This window comes from Cynara cardunculus, assembly GCF_001531365.2.
Source record: "Cynara cardunculus var. scolymus isolate 2C chromosome LG 2, CcrdV1, whole genome shotgun sequence".
In the NCBI taxonomy this organism is placed as follows: Eukaryota; Viridiplantae; Streptophyta; class Magnoliopsida; order Asterales; family Asteraceae; genus Cynara; species Cynara cardunculus.
In genome coordinates, this window is record NC_037529.1 from 67,172,454 (window position 1) to 67,190,514 (window position 18,061).

At 34.8% G+C, this 18,061-nt stretch overlaps 1 non-coding gene and 1 pseudogene across 1 annotated transcript; one reads left to right on the top strand and one right to left on the bottom strand.

Annotated features, from left to right (window-relative positions):
* Nucleotides 1–953: 953 nt before the first annotated feature.
* Nucleotides 954–1,062, bottom strand: LOC112508364. Its single transcript, XR_003068737.1, has one exon. It is a non-coding gene; the product is annotated as a small nucleolar RNA R71 (small nucleolar RNA).
* Nucleotides 1,063–5,038: 3,976 nt separating this feature from the next.
* Nucleotides 5,039–17,127, top strand: LOC112504485 (annotated as a pseudogene).
* The last annotated feature ends 934 nt before the right edge of the window (nucleotides 17,128–18,061 follow it).

Here is an 18,061-nt window from a genome sequence, read left to right on the forward strand (position 1 = left end):
TCATCTCTTTCATTTGACTCTTATTAGACTTTTGCTACAATCTCCGTGGACGATAAACCGGTACTCTACCACTTTATTACTTAGAAAGACGATATTGGGCCATATTGTATACTTGTTTTGTGGTTCATTTCATTTGTCTAAAGGTGTGCGAAATAACCTACCAAGTTTTTGGCGTCGTTGCCAGGGATTGACAAGTTAAAAGTTCTTTTTAAGAGTAAAGTAAAAGATTTGATTTTTCTAGTACCGTTTGAATCATTTTGAAAGAGGTGTATGCCACGGATATACCGCAGGGAGTTTCTCGAATTTGATCCCGACATTGAGAGAACATTCCGCCAAAGAAGGAGGCCACAAAGAGCATTTTTTGCTCTACTCTCTTCCAACATGGCGTTACCCTCCCCAATCATTCCAGATGTGCCACATTTGGAAAATCAGCCGCCTATTTTTGCACCAATACCACCATTTTAGAACTTTCCACAAGAACACCCACATAATGATAATAATTTGGGTAATGATGACACGAAATCGGAAAATAATGATCAACAAGAGCGCAAACTCCAAAAATAATTAATCTGACAAATTCTAAAAATGGAAGAATCATGGACTATGCTATCCCTGATTTTGAGCAATTAAATTCCAAGATAGTTAGGCCACAAATGACAGCCCTCTATTTCGAACTAAAATCGATCATGTTTTACATGTTGCAAACAAATGGACAATTTGCCGGATTACCATCGGAAGATCCTCACTCACATTTAAAGTCTTTCATGGAAATCACTAATGCTTTCTTGATCCCGGGAGTGTCTAACGATGCTTTAAGACTTACTTTATTTCCATTTTCTTTACGGGATCGGGTAAATGCATGGTTTAATTCATTACCACCAGGTTCTGTGCCATCATGAAGTAATATGACTGAAAAAAAATTGCGAAATTTTTTTCCTCCCACCAGAAACGCTAAGTCCAGAAATGAAATGTCTTTTTTTCTAAACAAATGGACGATGAAGCTGTTCCTGATGCATGGGAAAGGTTTAAAGAGCTGTTAAGAAAATGCCCACACCATGGCATTATGTACTGTATTCAACTCGAGATATTCTACAATGGGTTAAGTCCCATGGCTAAACAGATGCTCGATGCGACTGCAGGAGGGGCCTTTACAGCCTATACCTATAATGAAGGATATGAAATCCTAGAAAAGATTTCAGCAAACAATAGGCATTGGGTTGATCCACGTGCTCACCCATAAAAAAAGACTGCTGGAATTCATGATGTAGATGCATACACTACATTAACAACACAACTCACTTCCATGACCAACATGCTTAAAAACCTAACTTCTGGTCAAAAGTGCAACAAGCTGCTACTACACCTGTTCCAATAGTCCTCCTCTCAGTGCAATGTGTTTGTTGTGGAGGGGAACATTCGTATGAACATTGCACTTATAATTCTGAATATGTAAATTATGTTCATAACAAATCTAATCCCTGTTCCAACACATACAAAGCCAGTTGGAGACAACACCTGAACGTTTCTTGGAACAGTCCCAGTTTGAATCCACCCACTCATAAACAACAGGAAACTTCTAATTTTCAACCACAACATCATGCAAACAACTCTAACTCTCAAAATCACCAACAAAGTTTTCAAAATGCTCAACCATCTTTTCAGAACAAACCTCCTCCATAGGCAGAATCATCATCCTCTTTGGAGACTATGATGAAAGGGTTCATAAACCAAACCCAAACACTCATTAATCAACAAAGTGCTGCCATTAGGAATCTGAAGACTTAAGTCAGTCAACTTGGACTAAATCAAAACTATTTTGCCCAGTAACACAGAAGTCCCTAGAGACCTAGGAAAGGAATATGTGAAGGTAGTAACCCTTAGGAGTGGGAAGGAGTTGACAGAAAAAGTGCAAAAAGACAGTGCACCAATTTTGTCAAAAACTGATGCTACAACATTGATCCCCGCTAAAGAAAAACCAGTCCAACTTTTAGAGAAGCAAATATTTGAGGCCACCACTTTTGTTCCCCCAAGATCAGACTATCTCTTACTATTTCCAGAGGATGCTTTAAAAAAAATCAGAAGGGACTGAGGTTTTTGAGACTCCTAAATTTGACATTTGTTGATCCTTTATATTTCACTTATGACGGGCATTGGATAACCTTTTTTATAGAGGTACGAAAAAGGAACATAAAAGGACCAAGGACTCCTTTACCAAACGCTTACCTAGATAAACTTTTATAGTTGGGGGCACACTTAGGGGTGTAGAAAAAAATATTTCATAACCAAATAATTCATCCGGATGAAAACGGTTTTGTGTTTTCCTTTTCGGCTTAAAGGTTCAGTTAACCGAATAAAGATAACCTATTCATGTCGATTTTCAGTTGACTTTTTACTAATTTGAGGTGTATAATTTTTATATTTTATATTTCGAACGAAAATATCAGTGTGTGTTGCAAATAGACCAATTAACAATTAAGATATCAAGTTGGGGGTCTTTGCCTTGTTCTTGTTGAACACAAACAATAGGAAAATTTACTAAACAAATTTTTTTATAGCATTTTTTTCAAAAAAATTGGTGGGTTTGTTGGGGGCCTAGGACCCCTACCACCAAGCACCGGATCCGCCAGTGATCGCAATCATTTACCGGGAAGACTCTCGGTTTTCTTAACAGATAAGATTTTAGGTCCTTATTATATTCATCCAATAAAGATAATATGACTTTGCATACACTTACTCAAATGAATGTTTACCAAACGCCCTTAATTCAAACATACATCTAAATCTTTTAGTCTACAACAGACATATTTCTGGACTCGATCAAACAAGCTGACCAAGTCAAACATGAGCATGACCCTAAATATCTAGATATTTGAAAGCTCGTTTTTTAATATTAATCTTAAAATTAATTTCATTAAAAATTCAAACATTCAGACCCTCATTGGAAGATCGTTAAAAGTCAACGAGAACGTCGCAATAGTTTCTCTCTCGACTCAACTTTCAAGAGCATCTATCTCTATCAAAATAAATACAAGAGAGTTTGACATAATCTTCATGTTGAAAGATGTAAGCTAGACATCACTATAGCAGTTATGACTAGTTAACTGTTATGACAGTTACAAATAGAATCGTTGTCAACCACAAGGGTGGTGCTTGATTGGTTTGAGATTGGCTCCAAATGTCAAAAGTACCTGGAGGTCCTAGGTTCAAATCCGAGAAGGAATAAAAATCTCCTTGTGGTCACGGATGTTCAAATGAGGTGACTCCAGGCTATATGCAAAGCAGATGGTCTCCCTGTGATTAGTCGGCTCGCATAGCGAGTTGGATATCCAGGTTAATAAAAAAAAAATAGAATCGTTGCCTTGAAGGGGTACAAAGGTTCTTTAGTATTATATATATATATATATATATATATATATACATATGTGTGTGTGTATGTAAAATATAGTTTAATATATATCTATATTACAACAAACCATTTTCCATATATGTTTAATCTATTGATCATCCTTAAACTCTGTGTTGTTTTTAATAATATAACTGAAAATAAAACAGAAAACTGTTAACGTTTAATGCAACTTTCTTTTTTCTTAAATAATGTAACATGTTTTTCTAAAAGTAAACTATGTTTTTGGCCCCTTTGGTATGTTATAAATTGTGGTTGATTGTTCACATTGATCGTTTGCAAATTCTTATGGATTTGGTTTCTCAAAATAACTCCGTTAAAAATGTCGTAGAGTAGGTGCAGGAGGGTTGATGCCGTTGCAGAAGATTGGAAAAAAAGGAATAACTCTGTGTATGTGCAGAGGCGAATCCAAATTTTTTTGGAAGTGATATCACAAAATAATTATTGTAATATATGAATTTTCAAAATTAATTATAAAATTATTACAAGGATTCCATTTTCAGCTATTTGAGTTGATTAAATATAAATCAAATATTTTATTCTTTAAAATAATTGATACATTGGTTTTTTTTCAAAAAAAAAAATATCTCTTAACAATTTAAAACTAATCGAATGTTGGTGCATTTTTAGTTTTTCACTTGTTGATTTTACATGATCAGATTGATATACAAGATATAAAGTTATTAACCTTAAATATAAGCAAATTAGCCGTAATGTCTATAGAGTTAACCTCTAATATATACAAATACTACAACAAAATCGGGTTAATAGGACGCCAACAATTTACAGGCATCCTAACAGACAGTTTTATATGACTTAAGTTTACCAAACAATAAAACGTTCTATCTAAAAGTGTTGTAATAAATTTATAGACGTTTTTTAGACGTCTTAGTAAATTTTTTAGAACACTTTTAATACAAAACATTGTATTAGCTATTTTTTATGACACTTTTGATAAGTGAAACACATTTTTTATACGACACTTGTTTTTATAATACATTTTCATATAGTTTTCTATAAAATAACTAAAAAAATGTCTTCAAAAACTTGTTACAACACACAAAAGCATTCTATAATATACTTATTACAACACATTTAAATAAGAAATTTTATTATTTGATCTTATATAAGTCTTATAAAACAGTCTATTAAGAAACTTTAACATTTTTTTCATTCTATAAACCCTTTTTTTTCACTCAATGATCACATATGAACCTCCTCTTAACATTTTCTTCTCTGTATTAACACAATATTTAACATTCTTAACCACATGGGTGGTGTCTGATTGGTTTGAGCTTGAGTTCCAAAGGTCAAGCATGCCTATAGGTCTCATGTTCAAATCCAAAGAGGATTAAAAATCCTCTTGTTGTTACAGAGGTTCAAATGCGATGACTCCGGGTTACCCGCAAAGCAGTTGGTCGCTCTAGGATTAGTCGGCTCGCATAGAAGGTTGGATATCCAGGTTAATAAAAAAAATATTTAACTTTCTTTTCTATTTAAACCATCCCCTAATAATATTTTGGAAATGAGTTCTATTTCAAGGGATCAAATGTGTAAGAATCTGCAACCACATAAACCGTCAATGTAATAAACACAATTAAGTTAGTCAAAAAAAGGGAAAAAAAACACGATTTGGAGTCATCGCTAAACCATATTCCGTCCCGCCTCTTCTCTCTGCAAATAAGACCGACGATCACTCAGAAACACAGACGGAGAACTGTAATCGAGACATCAGTTTGATAAGAAAGTGAAGCTATGGAGGCTGGATTCAAGTTCTTCGTCCTTGTTTTATTTTTATCGACGATGAGTCTCCGTGAATTTGGATCTTCTGCTCGATTTCTGCCTGTTGAAGAAGGTACAGTGCTTCTTCGTTAAGTCAGACTCTGTTTTATGTCAGTTCATCATTTTCTGTCTGTTTTGATCACCAGATGATCAATGCTTTAATGAGTTTGATAGCTCCTGCATCTGGAGAAAATTTGTTTCACCAACGTCATCTTGTTAAAAGTCGCATATATTATGTTTGGTAAATAACTTATAACACAAGTTGAAAAATTATTATCACCATCACTTACCGAGTAAAACTCTCTATCTTTATCGCTCTTTTACCGGGTAAGATTTTTGACCTTTGTCATGTTCATCCCGGTAAGAAAAATTATTTGGTAAGCACTTACCGATAAGTGTTTAACAAACGACCTCTAAGTTAGATTACATATCTAGAGTTTGTTTCAAATACAACCTATCGCATTTGTACAACCAATACAACCCAATAAATTGAGATATTTATGGAAATGATGAGAGTTTATTTATTATGATTTGATTATTTATAGAAGATGAATATGGTTCATTAATTATGATCAATACTATATATTAGAAAACAATCAAAATTTCTATGAAATCACATATTAATCAAATGAAATGGACGGTTGAGATTGAGTTGTATTGGTTGCACAAATGTCAAGGGTTGTATAATAACCAACCTCTATATATCTAATATGATATAGAAGTAAATGTTAAAAAATTAATCAATTATAATATTACGTAATATAACTAAAATAAATCGGTAATAGATTTTATCATATTAAAATAAACAGTAAAAAAAATAAAAGTTTTCCAATTATTTAAATTAGATGAGTTTTTTTCCTAATATTGGTAATATAATTATGAATTCATGTTAAGACAGGATTTGTTTACGTTAAATTTTTAATTAATTAATAATTCTTCAAATCAATAATTATAAATTAAATATTTTATTAAAATCATTAAGACAAAATTTTATAGTATATAGAATCGAAGAAATATAACTTACAAAAATATTTTAAAAATTATTATTTTGATTTTTGGCCAACTAAGGTGTCGTCTACCAAACGGTTACTCGGGTAAGCGCTTACCAAGTCACTTTACTTTACCGGATGAATATGGCAAGGACTAAGAATCTTACCCGGTAAGCGCGAATGCAAGAATCTCAAGTCTTACCCAGTAAGTGAAGACGAGGACTCTTACTATGGTTAGCGCTTACCGGGATAAATTGTTGCATACGATGCGTTTTAGTGAATAAAATCTTGTCCGATAAGTAAATGATAGTGTTGAATTTTATCGATAAATGCTTATTGGGTAGGTATTTAGGTAAACGGCTCCTAAATCTATTGAAAAACATTTCATGTGATACTAATTCTCGTAATTAGAGACACATAATTTTTGACACTTCCACGGTTCCACCTCATTCATTTAACACCCATAGCACACTAAATCAAAATTGTTTGGTTCATTTTTTTTTATTAAGAACTGCATGAATAAAACTGTCTATATTGATAAAGTTGTCTATATGATAACAAATAAATTATTGTTCAGTTGTTGTGTTGAATAAACAGTCTCATCAACAAAAATGATTATTTTACTCTCATAAAAAAATGGCAACTACATTCTTCGGATATAGATGAAAGATGGAAAGGGTAAAAGGAGAATAAATGGATTAGTAAAAGGTATTTTACCGAATAAGCCATAACCAAACACCCATGCATGGCTTACCGAATAAGCCATAATACCTGTCATCCTTCTCCAATGTGATCTTGAATTCTTGATCCATTCTTTCATGCATCTTATAAACCACAAGTATGTTATATTCGATCCATCTACTAAATCGTTCACTACGTAATAATTAATATTCTTGTTTTCGTTTGAAAATTGATAATTTCAGGCGCATTTTTGTATAGTGAACCCAATTAGATGGTATTACTAATAGTAATAGTCATTCGTTCATGACTCGATATCTACTATATCAATTCGTTTATTCCTTATCCTGTTTGTAACAGTGGAAGCTCTGGGTTTGATAGCCTCAAAGCTACAATATAGAGGTTGGCTTGTTTATAGAGATTCATGCAGCACAGGTCGAGGGCTTAATCAGACACATTCTCTGAACAGCGAAGGGCTTATTAGATTTGGTAGCAATGTAACTTGCAGCTGTAACAGCACTGTTTGCCACGTAACAACCATGTACGGATCTGTCTCTTTATATATAATATATGTTTATATATATATATATATATATATTCATATTTATATGTTGTGAGAACTTTGTTTTATATACCAAGAACACCCTTGTGTGTTCAAACTAGAGAAGTGTGGACACTATCTTATGTGGTGTTTTTGAGTTCGGTTAAACTCTTTAATTCGAGATCCAGTTTGAACCTCCACCTATATATATATATGTATATATATATATATGTATGTACGTATGTATATCCCGGTTTCAATTAGTGTGAACCAAAATGGAAGTTGACTAGTGAAAACTGCTGAATGAAGCTTATTATTCAACTTCGCTGGTACTATGCTAGATAACCTTACTATAAGAAAGTTGTGTGAAAACTGTTGAATGAAGCTTATTATTCAACTTCGCTGGAAATATGCTAGATAACCATACCATAAGAAAGTAAGTGTCATACAGTACTTGGTTTGCTTTTTCCTGTTTCCACCAACGATTATCCATGTCTCATGTTTGACAAATTTTAGATTTCACTGATTTGTCATGTTTATATCTTGGTTAGGAAAATATCATATACTACATAATTAGAATGGTTTGCTGTCCATTTAAGCGCTAATCAGTGTTTTGGATCTCTTTCATTACTTGTATTAAATTGCAGCCAGTTAAAAGGACTCAATTTGACAGGATTTCTACCTGAAGAATTCGCAAATTTCACTCTTCTGCGAGAAATGTGAGTGGACCATCGAACTTTTCAGTTTTAAGTTGCAATGTATTCATTTTACCACAAAATCATGTTGTATTATATCGCACATCTTCCTTATGCCTTATGAGAGTAGTGTTGTCTTGAGTGGATGGCTATTGAAAAATGACACCAAGTGAGCTTTGTATTGTTACACAGAGATTTGTCCCTCAACTATATCAATGGCTCTATTCCGGCACGTTTTGGTCAACTTCGTCTTAGTATTTTGTAAGATTTATATACTCTGCTTTAATTTTCTAAATCTTTCACCCGAACTCGGTGAATGTACTCTTGACACTTTATTTTCCACAGAAATCTGTTGGGGAACCGCATCAGTGGCTCCATACCTGGAGAAATAGGTGATATTTCTACCCTTGAAGATCTGTAAGTAAAGATCCTTACCTGACAAGTCTATCATCAATGTGACCTTTCATTGCTATTACAATTTTGACTTGTACAACAGGGTCTTGGATGACAATTTGCTTGGAGGTCCACTTCATCAAAACCTTGGGCGCTTGACTCGACTGAGAAGATTGTAAGATAACGTGATCTTGCTCCTGTTTACCCCTTAAAATTTCACTTTTAATCTGACAACACAGAAGCTACAAAACATGAGATCATCTAATAAGTAATAGAAGTCAAAAGGCATTTGGCTCTTTCAATGATTGAGACTAGTATTGTTTTCTGTCACGACTCACGAGAAGCGACTGCCGTTAATCCCCATTATTTTTGTTGTTTTGTGCCTCCAAATCCATCCCCTGTCGCTCATGGTCGTGACTCACGTGTGCAGATGGTAGAAACCTTCTGCCTTTCCTTCAAGGTCATGAAGAGAGCCTTTTATGGGGATGAAAGGCCAACAAGAACGGGCTAACTTTTTTGGAGGTGCTTCATGGGCGTGAGTAATGTTCTCAGGCTGCAGTTTGCTTTTTCTAGCCATGTTTATTGAGCCTTGCATTTGGAAGATTTATTCTTTTCACCTTATTAGCAAGTTCACTCTTGTGCTCCTCATTTCTTTGTTTCTTCACCAAAAGTAGCACCCAACTCCTAGATAAAATCGTAGGAGATGTATTTTGAAATTATATCCCTTATCTCTTAAGAGCTTTGTAATCACATTTTTTTACTAGTGGATTTCTTTCGATGGTCTCCTCCACCCATGGTTTTCTTCCAATTTGGGTTGACTTTTGAAGCAAATCTTGGTGTTGTCTTCTAACTCTTTCTCTTCAGTTTACTTCATGAATCACCAATGCTTTTATGATTTGGGAATTTTGTCTTGCACATTAAGAACATCTTTGTGTGTTCAAGCTAAGGATTCACAGGGACCCCAACTTATGTCTGGTTTAGCTTCTGTTAAACATTATCATTTGGGATTAAGTTGGTGATTTTAGTGTTATCGGCCATTTAGTATGATCGTGATTCATTCAAGACCTAAGGGGTTTCATTTTTTAATAATGCGAGCTTGGAGGTGCAGGGTGCACACTTGTATAAAACAAATACGAATGCAAGGTTAATTATGTTATGGGCAATTTTGCCAAATAGCAGAGTAATTGGTCTTATAGGGCAGGTTTGTGCCAGAGTTCTAAAAAACATTCTATTTGGTAGTTTTGTGAAAAGCACGACCATGCAGAATTATAAGGGCATTGTTGTGCTCATAGCCGGAACAGTTTTTCCTCCGATTAACCAGAATAACTTCGATAAACCAATTTCAATTGCCATAGAAATTATTGCTGAATCCACACCTGTTACAACTCTTCTCATCCAAACATGTACTGAAATCTCTTTGTGTTCTCTCTTCCGTTCAGGCATAGAACTAAGTTGTTTTGGATTATTCCAAAGTGGAATTCGTGTAATTATTCCAAGGTTGTAATATGGGTCGAATTATTACTTCAGGAAAGTGCTATGCATGATTCATAAACTGTCATCCAAGTCTCTTCTTTGATTAATCATATAAACATCTACAATTTCATACTTTTCTAACACACTTTGGTTATATGTCTTCTTCATTTTACAACAATCTGTAAATGGAAGCACACACATACATAATTCGAGTATATCAGCAGAGCACCAATATCTTGAACTTCAATGTTCTTATGGATGTATCCTATACCCTACCGTTGGATGGGAGGTATACAGGGTTCGTTTGGTATTGAACGTTCTTATGTATGACCCTAGATGGACTTCTTTGGATGATTGACAAAGTTGTTTTATTTCTCTATTCACTAATGGGTTAGAGATGGTGTTGCAACTTTTGGAGCTTATCAGTTATATATGCAAGATGGATTGAACTATTAGCAAATGCTTCAGGTGTTGCTTATTTTATCCCTTTGTTCAATATAACAGTCGTCATGCTCATCCTTTGATTTTTAATCTATTAGAACATTAGCATCTTCACATACTTTTATGTTCGTCCTGCTTTTCAGCTGAATGCATCATGTATTTAGGTTGTTTAGAATCTGAGTTATTCATATGAATTTCCTACTTCAAAGCATTACTCAAGAAGCTGCTGCTATTGTGTGTTTGCTTATTTGGTTTCAAGCTTTATGAACTTTAAAGATGACACATGTTTTCACTTGTACAGTTTCTTGCCATGGAATTGACATTTTATCTTTTCTTTTGGTGGTTCTTTTATAATATTGACATCTTAGTGTTGTTCACAATGAATGGTTTTTCTTGCAGCACTGTTTCTGGAAATAACTTCACGGGAACCATACCGATCTCATTTGGCAATTTGACTAATATAGAAGATTTGTAAGTCATATAGATCTTTGTTTTTTTGACCTGACAAGTAAAGTAGCAATTCATCCAATATTTTATCAAATTCTTGAATTTTCTGTACACTTCTTGCAGTAGGATGGATGGGAATACACTATCTGGGAGAATACCTGATTTTATAGGAAACTAGATAAGAATCAATGCACTGTGAGTTTTTTTTTTACTTTCTTTGTTGATGGTTTAACTTCTAAAATTTTGATCATATATAATTTATTGTGTAGTTATTTGCAAGGAACATCAATGGAGGGACCGATTCCTTCTACAATATCTCTGTTGACAAACTTGACTGAATTGTGAGCACATTATTGATATAAGTCTCCAGTCATTTTTGTTGAGTTTTTGGTCAATAAATGGATGGTAATAGCTTTGAGCCCTGAATTTATATTATATGCATTATGGTTGTCAGGAGGATATCCGATTTAGCTGGATCATCGAGTACGAGATTTCCTGATCTGCAAAATATGACAAGATTGGAGAGACTGTGAGTTGATTACATAGTTGTGTTACAGAAAGTGCGAAAATAATGAGTTAAATTTGTACAGAAAGTTGACATGATAAGTTTGTTCTGTATAACTTCGCTGCAGAAGCCTGAGAAATTGTTTGCTTACTGGCCCGATACCAGACTACATAGCACAAATGCGTAGTATGAAGAACTTGTAAGTCGGTTACTATTGAATGTTAAGACAAAGATCATTGTTTTTTGAGTTTTTGTTTCTGTGATAGTTTCACCTCTAAATATGGAATTTACATGAATAATTTCATGCTTTGATATTGAAAGATTAAGCAAGTTTTCATGCTTTGTTTCTAAGTGATTCCCCATGATCACTATGGTCTCTTTGTTGAGTTTGCATGATCTACACTTTTTTATGTATTTAAGCTTAAGGATGTCTGTAACTGAACATAACTATTTCTTTTGCAGAGACCTGAGCTTCAACAGGCTGAATGGTCCAATACCTAATTCAATTCAGGGACTACAATTTGATGACATGTATGCAACTACTTAAAGAGATGTTACACCTGCAAAATTTGTTCTACATTCTTTTGCTTATTTGGATTTTTTTTGTTAAAATTTGAGATAGAATATTATCCGTGGATGTAGGTTTCTGAATAACAACTCACTATCCGGAGAGATTCCTGGATGGATACTTGAGAGCAGACAAAAGATGTAAGTGATTCCCCATGATCACTATGGTCTCTTGCATCAGACCATTATGACAGTTGCTTGTTTATATGTATATATTGTGGGGTTGGAGCTACAAAAATTGCCACTATTTCTATTGCAGTGACTTGTCTTACAACAATTTTACACGGTCGCCACCATGGAATTGTCAGTCTTCTAGCTTGTATGTTTTTCGTAATCCTGCTCTTTACTATATTAGAACGTTACTTTTTCATGTTCGCTTATCACGGGTACCTTCATCGCAGGAATTTAGTTTCAGCTCTTTCATCTTCAGCCTCAAACAACACGTATGTCCCCGTTACCAACCTATATACACACAATTTTGAATTGTTTGCAACGATGTGTGTCCTAATGTGAATTAATCTTATAGAGATGCCTGGTGTTTGACAAGCGAACTTACGTGCAGCAGAAATCCTGACCGTAAGTGTACCAAAATAAGCTCTCCCTTTTGGTTAAAGTTTATACAAGCATGCTCCCTGTAACTTGTGTTATAGCTTAACTACCCTCTTTTATCTCCTGTAAATCTCAATTACTCCAAATGATTGATGACACTAAAATCATTAACAATCCTCTTGTGTAAATCTAAACAACTGCATCTTACGTTGCAGGTCACGATCTATTTATTAATTGTGGTGGAACCAGATCTGGCTTCCAAGGAAAAAGATACCAAGGAGATTCAACCGTCGAGCAATCTTTCTTAAATTCTACTTCTGAAAGATGGGGTTATAGCACCAATGGTGTTTTCACGAGCGATGTTGATGCTCCATTTATTGCAAGCACAACAAATGTGACAGGTGGAGATATATATAGAACAGCTCGCCTTTCTCCTGCTTCACTCCGGTATTATGGACTGTGTTTGCGGAAGGGGAGTTATAAAGTGAGGCTTCACTTTGCTGAAATAAGTATTTCTGATGATATGACTTTTAGTAGTCTGGGAAGACGCTATTTTGATGTATTTATTCAAGTAAGTGACGTACCGATTTTTGTTTAGATTGTATATTTCAATTGGGGAATTAGTTATAAACTTAATTTGGCTTTTCGTGTAGGGGATTCTGAGGAGAAAAGACTTCAACATAATGGAAAAAGCTAACGTTGTTCACAATGGCACCTACTTAGACTTTGATGACGTTATCGTTAATGGTAGCACGCTAGAGATTCACTTATATTGGGCAGGGAAGGGGACTACTTCAATTCCAGATCGAGGTGTACATGGACCTCTTATATCTGCTATCGCAATTACACCGAGTTAGTATAATCTTTCTATCATATATATGTTTCATTTTCAATGTCCTCAGTTTAACACAATTTTCTCAAAACCTTTTCTTTACGAAGGAAAGGAAAGGAAAAGGATACATTTGTAAAAGTGACATCTTACTTTTCCTTTCTCTCTTGTTCAAAAACATGAAAAATTGTTTACTTTCCGTTCTGTTCCTTCCCTTTCAGAACACAAATAATTTTTCTTCTCAAATTCGAGAACACAACACGCAACGTATAAAGCCTACTTATTGCTCCTTCTTGCAGACTATGGCGTCGGTACAGGAGGACTCTCTGGTGGAGCTATAGCTGGAATTGTGATCGGTTCTTGCATAGTTATCGTTTTAGTTGTACTATGGTGGAAAGGTTGTTTAGGAGGAAACAAAGAAGATAAAGGTATGAACAATATATAAGAGTTCTGAGTATTATTAGTTGGCTTCTTGTAATGTTTCCAATTGTAGTATTGAATTCTTGCTGCTTTTAATCGTTATCTTTTTCGCAGAGCTTCGAGCACTTAAATCACAGACGAGTTTTTTTAGCCTGCAACAAATCAAATCTGCGACTCGTAACTTTGATTCTGCAAATAAGATCGGCGAAGGAGGCTTTGGACCAGTTTATAAGGTAGTTTCTTGCAAACATTATTGATGATTATTGTACATGATTAATCAAATACGAATAAAAGAAGAAGAATATGCAAGGAGAAAGAAAATGCAAAGGAAGCATAATTATAAAGTGAGTCAAGGGAAAAGAGAACAAAACCTTAGAAAGGCTAATAATATAGAGTAAATGCAATATGAAAAAAACTACCCTTAATAATATATTCTAATATCCCTCTCAAAATTCACTATGCGGTAGGAAGGAGCATCGAGAGTTTGTTCACAAAAACGAAAATGGGAAATCGTGTGTGACACATAAATAAGAAGGAACAAATGGTAAAGTAATGGTGTCAAGTTTTAGGTGGTACGTTCATACCATATTGGCAAGTAACCATCGTAACCAAGCAATCTCTTAGTAGTAGATGACATAGCATTGTATTCAACTTCAGTGTAAGAATGAGAAACAACATAGTGTTTTTCCCAAAAGATGAAGAGATTCCCCCAAGAAGACACAAAAATTGTAAGATCGCAAACCATTATTTGTAACCAAGTATGCACACAACTCCAAGGAAGACATTAACCTTCTATAGCAACTAGCAACCAAGTCATGTAATTTACTGGAAGTGTATTCACCTCCCAAATCTCGTCGAAAACATTTAATAATGACAGCACGTTGAGATTTTACATATGCTCGAAAACTATTGTAAATATCAAATAATTCAGAATGATGTTTCATTAGAAAATCCAACAGAAATGATGTGATCATTGATAAAAGAAACATAACATCGATACCCTTTTCTTGTAGGAACAAGAGAGGGTTCCCACACATCTTAATGAATTCAATCAAAAGGTTCAACAAAACAAGATCTACTTAATATAAAAAGCAATGTAGATAATTTTGTATGTTTAGAACCATTGAAGTCAGAAATATCATGAACTTGCAAATGGCCTTAGGTTCTTGAACTTTTGAGTGGCCTTTGTGTTTGCAAAAAATGCACTAAGGCCTGCTTGTTAGCAGCTTAATGAGCTTAATAGGACTCACAACTTATCCATTCAGCTATACATGACTGTTTGGTAGTGGCTTAATGATATAGAAATTGGCTTATTCAGTAAGCTTATAAAGGGAGCTTTATGTAGAAAGCCAATGTTTTTTTCAAACCTGCCCTTCCCTATTATAAAACACCCTCCTTCCATCTATGAAAAAACCCTCTCAGACAAACACTTTCCCAATCTACACAGACAAATTAATCGACACAACAACTTTATCTATATAAGACTTAATGGAAATATCAACCAAACATCCCCTAACCTTGCTCTATAGGGTAGCAAATGGTTTATGAGGAACTTCTAGAACATAAGAACTAGGCGTTGAGAGGACACCTTTTCCTACTGTGAAATTGGTTATACTTGAGGTGATTATTAAAAGGCTAAACATAAAACAAAACTAACCTTAATAATATGTTCTAGTAATTATCACTCTCTGAACGTGATTTTTTGTTTACATTATGCTTGAGGTGATCATACAAACGTTTTCATGTTTCATTTGCAGGGTGTACTCCCAAATGGTTCTGAGATTGCTGTTAAGCAACTCTCCGCCAGATCAAAGCAAGGCAACCTTGAATTTGTCACTGAGATAGGCATGATATCAGCTTTGCAGCACCCAAACCTCGTTAAGCTTTATGGCTGTTGCATCGAAGGAAAGGAGTTGTTGCTGGTATATGAATACCTGGAAAATAACAGTCTTGCACGTGCCCTTTTTGGTAAATACTTGACCATCCTGCTATTTACCTGTTGTATATCTATTCCAGTTAAAAGTTACAATCTGTCATTCTATACAGGTCGCGAGGGTCAGAAGTTTAGTTTGGACTGGCCCACAAGAAATAAGATATGTATGGGAGTAGCACGGGGTTTGGCCTATCTCCATGAGGACTCAAAGTTGAAAATAGTTCATAGAGACATAAAGGCGTCCAATGTGCTTCTCGACAAGGATCTTAATGCTAAGGTATCGGACTTTGGTCTAGCAAAACTGGACGAAGAAGAGAAAACTCATATCAGCACACGAGTTGCTGGAACAATGTGAGATTTCATCTTTTGAATCTTAATTACTTCTCTCATATTTTATATCTTTATTCTGTAATAGCTAAATTCTTTAAAATCTGAGATGATTATGGTGTAAAATTGTAGAGGGTATATGGCTCCGGAATATGCAATGAGTGGACACTTGACGACTAAAGCAGATGTTTACAGCTTTGGAGTTGTTGCATTAGAACTTGTGAGCGGGAAAAGCATTACAAATTATAGGCCAACGGAGTTTGTCAACCTTTTTGACTGGGTAAGTTGACACCATTTTATCTTGTCCGAAGATATGTGAAATCAGACCTGCAGCCGGCACGGACCTAGGAAGAGGGTAGTGGGTGCATGGGCTACCGCTCAATCATCTTGTCACAATATAAAAGAAGTTTAGGGTTTAAAAGAATTCTGCAAGGTTTTAAGGTTTTAATTTGACATGAGCAGTTTACCAATTTATCCCATTTCCCATAAAAAACATGCATTTTTTTACCCACTCAGTCTTGTCCAGTTCTAGTCTAAATGTCGCACCAAACATGAGTTTTTGTCTCATGTCATGTTCTGTTATGTCCCACGTGCCAAACAAGGCCATAAATGATAACTTTATATTTTGGTTTGTGAAGGCACGTACACTACAAGAGCAAGGGAGTCTTTTGGAAGTAGTGGACCCTAGTCTTGGTTCGGAATACTCAAAAGAAGAGGCAATGAGGATGCTGAACTTGGCTCTCTTATGCACCAATCCCTCTCCCACCCTTAGGCCACCCATGTCATCCATTGTCAAAATGCTCGAGGGTAAAATCCCTATTCAGCCACCAATGGTCAATAAGGTGCCAAGGAGCCCGGATATGAAGTTCAGAGCCTTTGACGGGCTATCACTGGACAGTCAGACACAAGTGTCCACTGTCTCGGCTGACAGTCTTAGGATCGAGGAGCATGACGACCGATGGAGCATGGGCGGATACGTCACTATATAAGGGTTTATTTCTTCAATTATATATGTGAATTGCGCAAATCCTTGTATTTGAGTTATAGTTGACGATGAGTTTTAGCAAAATTTTGATTGTTCCCAAATTATTTTTTGTTGATTCATAGTAACATTCAACTCTGATTTTGTATGTGTAAATATTGTAGTATTTCTTGGAACGACTAGTTGCAATGAAAATTGCAAATGCTAAATTGAGTACATATAAATTCAATTGATTGCGTACCAACTCGCTCAATACTGCAAATATGGATAAATTAGATCTAAATATCGTATATTGCTGTCTAATCAGACATACAGATCCACAAATGTATATATAGCAGTAATAATCAGATATAAGAGCAAACACCAATTAACATGGTTATCCAATATTGTATGTCCATAGGGAGTGAGACATCAATATATTACTAACTAGGAGGATTATAGTGTGCTTACAATTATCCTCGGATCTCAAATTAGCAAACTACAAAGCTTCCCTTCAAACTTACTATATCTGGAAAGCATCACAGAGAGAGAGAGAGAGAGAAACCTAATCGAAAATCTTACATGTAAAGCTACTCAAATGTCAGGCTTAAACCGAACGGTAAACGAACAATTTTTTTTGTGTTTATATTCGTTTGTTATGAAAATGTGTTCGTTCATAATGTAAACTAACGAACATAAATAAACAAAATACAACCACCATTACTCATCGTATTCGATTCTCTAAGATAACATGACGATAACTATAATATGTCATCATTAACTAGTACACACAAATTATGAGAAAGTTGTCGATGAATGTCCTTCTTCCTCTTTAGGGCACAAAGCCAATTAAAGGCTCAAGGGGTGGAAGGGGGTATGTTAAAAATCTAAAATAAACTCATAGTAATAAAAAATGATAGGTTTGCCCTTGTACTTCGTAGATGAGATAGACCGACGTCAGTGTGATATTCCAAAAGAAAATGCTAATTTTGGGTTTTTTTGTAAAGTTGAAAAGTTCAAGGATCAATTTTGTAATTTTCACCAAACTGTACCCTAGTTATGCAATCCGTAGTTCACTCTACATCATATTTGATTTTTTTTTTAAACCATAATAATCATTTGAAAGTT